This window comes from Cicer arietinum, chromosome 2, assembly GCF_000331145.2.
Source record: "Cicer arietinum cultivar CDC Frontier isolate Library 1 chromosome 2, Cicar.CDCFrontier_v2.0, whole genome shotgun sequence".
NCBI classification, from domain to species: Eukaryota; Viridiplantae; Streptophyta; class Magnoliopsida; order Fabales; family Fabaceae; genus Cicer; species Cicer arietinum.
Window position 1 is genome coordinate 6,221,867 of NC_021161.2, and position 5,089 is coordinate 6,226,955.

The window sequence follows — 5,089 nt, forward strand, 5'->3', positions numbered from 1 at the left end:
AGTGTAGATAAAACTTAGTTGATGGTAAAGTTAAAAATCTAAACTTTAAATGTTCAAGATAAAGTAATAGTAATAGGAAGTGACAAAAAAAATTGTTGATGATGATGTTATGGTAGAAAAGTAAGAACAAGGAAAAAATATAAACGTTTGAGAGAAATAGTGTGTGGTTGGAAAATAATGGAAAATATTTTTATTTTATTTTTTGACAAAGTTAGAATGTGAAAAATGTAAATTTAACTTTTGTGAGTGTATAAAAAATAATGTGTGTGACTAGTAAGTGGGTCTAGACTACAAAGTTTTATGTACACTTAAAAAAATTAATACTTTTAATCGAAAGAAATTTTAGTTTTCTTGTTAGAGCAAGAGTCCCTTTTCCCTTTATAGTAGACACGCCTATGTAATTATGAGATACTAATAAGAAGATGGATTTTGTTATTATAAGTAGTAATAATCAGTTATTATAAGTAATATTTCAACCATACACTTTCATATATGCACGGTCTCGGGATCTCTCTCATTTAAATGAAAAATCGATACATCTATGTGTCATGTTTTCCTTGAAGCATGTCTGAAATAGCTCATTGAACATGATTTGTGCACTGACAACCACTTTGTCTTATCGTTAGTCTCAAACATCACATGTCCACTAACTATCTACCTAGTTTATTCTTGTACTACATTGTATTGGAAAATGTTTTCCTATATACCATTTGTAACGTCCCAAAGCACTTGAAGAATTTTCGACTATCCCCACAAACTAACATGACTAACTCTTTTCAGCATGCTTTCTCCTCACTCAGATACTTCATGAAGAAAAAAATTTAAAACATCACTCATCTCATGAATGCTCCAAGTCAAGAATGCTCAACTATGTAGTTCTTATGTTATAGGCTATTAAAAAGAAGATGCATCTTGTAAATAAAAGTAGTACCAATCAAATTTTAAAAGTCATCTTTCAACCATATAGTCTAACACTTGCACCAGATTATAATCTCTCTCATTTCAATGTGAATCTAGTTCATTCATATGTTTTTTTTCTTCTTGAATAGCTCCAAGAGTCACTTGTTAAATATGATTTGTGCATTGATGATCATTCATCCAGTGACTTTTTTCAATACCTAACTTGATTTTCTATCTTATGTCTATATTTGTCATGAGATTTTGATTTTGACCACAATTACCCATGTTCAAATTTAAACAACTTTATAATTTTGCCGTAATTTGCTCTATTGTGATTGACGACCTCTTCTCTTTTCGTGTTGGCTTTCCTTAAATTTTTTGTTTTTATTTTCTCCTCACAGAATTTGTAGTTGTATTTGGCAAAAATTATAATTGGTCCTAAAGGATGCTTAAAAACAATTTTTCAAGAATTCATCAAATATTGTAGTTGTCTTGTCAAAACAAAATTTATATTAAAACTCATATTCAATAAATATAAGAGATTAAAATGAAAAAAATTTAAATTTATCGATTTTTTTTCAACAAAAATATAAGAAGATAAAATAGCAATATATATAGTCACTCTAAGCTAGTACATGAACTTTCCTCTTTAAAAATTTTATTCAAGATCACAATTGAGGAAATAAAAAGATAATCCTTCTAAAATTTAAAGTAATAGATTTTATCTTTGTCATTCACAATGTTCCTTAAATCCAATTTGGATATCACCTTAGTTTGGACTTAGTTATCCAATGGATAACAAATATGATCTTTAGAGTTTTCACTTCAAACAACTCGTGTATATTAGAGTGATTATAAGATTTAATTTTGCAGAAGTATCTTCCCTTATCGTACAAATTTTAATCATCATCAATTGACAATTTATCACATTTTTTTGCAACCCACATAAAAAACTCAATGCCCTATCAACAATTTTCCACTATTTTATTTGATCGAATGAAATGCAAAATTGTATAATATCCGTTCAACCAAATATTTTTAAGCAAAAATTATATACAAGCTACTCATACTTTAACATTTCCAACTATCGTTATCTAACTGTAGCTTTTCATAGAGTAATATTTTTGACACATGTTTTATGAGGCCAAACTTACTCTTTGTAATTATGAGTTAATACTTGTAAAATAATAGTTGGTTCTTATAAATGATCTTCAAGATCAAACAACTAAATACTCTCTTCAGTTGTTTTTATAAAAAACAGTTAAATAAATTTTGTCAATAAAATTGATGTATCTAATTCATAATATAAATAAAAATAAAATACATGAAATTTTAATAACTAAATTTTTAATTTAACTTCTAATATAAAAATAATCAAGACGGAGTATTTGATATGATACAAACTAAGTCCCATTAATTTAAAACTATTTTCATTGGTAAACATATACGGGCTTTTCACTACAAGCCCAATTAGAACCAGTCTCAAAGCCTCAAACGTCTTTTATGGGCCAGATATTTGTTTCAAAACTGTTTAAATACCCAATGAATTATTTGACTAAAAAAAAAAAAATTTCTGTTACGGTGGAAACAAATAATTGCCGAGTTTATTTATTTATTGCATTAAGGCATTTTTTATTTTACTATGTTATAGGTAAATTATATCAACGAATTACACTAACCTCTAGTCTCCATTAAGAAAAAAACTTGGCTAACCACTAAAAAGGAGTTTTCCCTTTAATTTTATATCCATAAAGTTTGAATTCAAGATCTCTAAATTCAATTTCACTTAAATTAACATAATGTTAGATGCAACGTCCTTTAGTAGTTATATAATAATGATTATTTTATTTTAATTTTAAAAAATTTAACAACACTAAATAGAGAGGAAATTGATATTTAGATATTATTCATAAATAAAATAGTCAATATTATTAAAAACTCCTATGTAATTGTGAAGTAACAAGTTTTAATCTAAAATATAATATTCAGTATAACAATATTAAAATATTTAAATTCAACTATAATTAAAAGATGAATGGTAGTGTAGACTACCATTATGATTATTAATAAAATCAATTACCACATATATTACTTTAAACACTCTTTGTCATGTAAAATTTTGACCGAATGAAAATTTACTAAACAACACATGATTTTGGCCAGTAAAAATGTGTATAAAGAAGAAACAGATAAATAATCATGTAAACCACTGACGGTATTATTCTTGCCTATCATCTTGCTGCCAGGTGAATTATGTGTTTGCTTCTTGTTGTGTACCCTGTGTTAAATAGAATTTATGTACCAAAGTTTTTGTTTGGTTAAAAATTTTCATATCACAAAATTGAAAAAAACAAAAAAAATTATGAGCTAATTGGAGCACTAAGTTTATTGGTGTAAACAATTTGAATGTAAACAGCAATTTCTAAGTTTTTGTTTTTTCAAAGAGTGACATATTTTTTTTAATTATATTAACAAATTAATAGTAATTTTAATTTATCATCTAAATCACTCACTTTTAAAAGAAAAAGAATTATATATTTTAAAATTTAGTCAATAAATAAATAAAATTTTGATGAAAAGATATTTTAAGAATGCTTTGAACTAATAGTATTTAAAATATTTATCGTTAACTAAAGTTTGTTTAATCACTCGAAATTAATTATACCACTTATATTATCAAGAGTGCTAAACTCACCTCGTCTCACATTGTCAGTGTCAAAGATTCGAGGATCCTCAACCACAAGAGGATGTCAATTTAGTGGAGTGGAATCAAGCACATGCACACACCTTTACATTTTGATAATACCAATGCTTCAATTTTGGAAAATAAATAGGGACATCTATTACTATAGTTATGATGAATAACTGTTTAATTAATGTTGCTACTTTTAAACATATATACATTTATTTTCTTTAAATTACACTTTAACACCACAATTTTAATTTCTTTTAAGAAATTGAGAGATTTTTATCCTCAAAAGACAATATATCTAATCACAAATTTCAGACTATGACGTGGAGTGATTTTAAAGTAGAGAATAATTGAATATTTTAAAATTTTATAAAACGATCAATATTATCACTCATAAATATTATTCATTTTTACGACTAAGACAATCATTAAATCTTAGTAAACAACATAAAAATAAATAAGTATCACTTATTTTCATGGCTAATACAATTATTGAATCTCAATTTTGCATAAAAAAAATAATAAATAAATAAATAAATAAATATTAGTGACTCCACCAATAAACCCGACTCATATACATATTAGTGTTTGAAAATAAATCTTTTGATAGTAATATTAATGTTATAATTTTTTATTTTTATGGAAACACCGTTGATTAATTATTATTTCAATCATAAAGAAAAAATAAATTATTATTTTAAACGTAAAGACATGAAAAAAAAAACTATGCTTCTATTTGAATTAGTGGAGCAATATAGAATTTAATTGGTTAACGTTTATTTGCAAGTTAATCTATTAAATAAGTGATCGTAAATTAATATGCAATGAGAATTATATTCGATAAAAAACATAACTTTTTCATTTAAAATTATCATTATCTGTGTGGAGGTTGTTTTTTAAAAAAAGTTGTTTAGAAAGAATAAGTTTTATTTTTTTTAGAAATTCACCTATTATATTTAATGATTTTGAATTTATATTGTTCTCGATTAATGTTTACTATCAATTTAAATTAATTAATATCATTTTTAGACCCACAAAAAGTAAATATTAAAGATGGTCCTTGAATGTCTAAAAAAAAATGTTCCTTGAAATTGTAGAGTTGTATATTATCAATATTGTAAAATCATTTCTGGAATAGCAAAATGTTAATCAAATTTGTGTAAAGATTTGTTATTAAATACATATATGTCACTGATCACCTAATTAATTTCAAAGTAGTCTTTAATTCTATTAACTTAATGCCATTTTAATCTTTACAACAAATATCAATAGGTACTAAATTGATATAATTTTAAATTTTCAATGACTAATTTAAGTATTTGCTTTATAATACATCAATGTTGGATTTTGATCCTTTGATTCCTAATTTTGACATAATTAATAATTCAACAATGTTCATACAATACATGATAAATCTAATATTTGAATTGAGCAAGATTTCAGGAACCATAATCAAATCCTACACACTTGGATCAAATTGCTTGGAACACAAGAAAT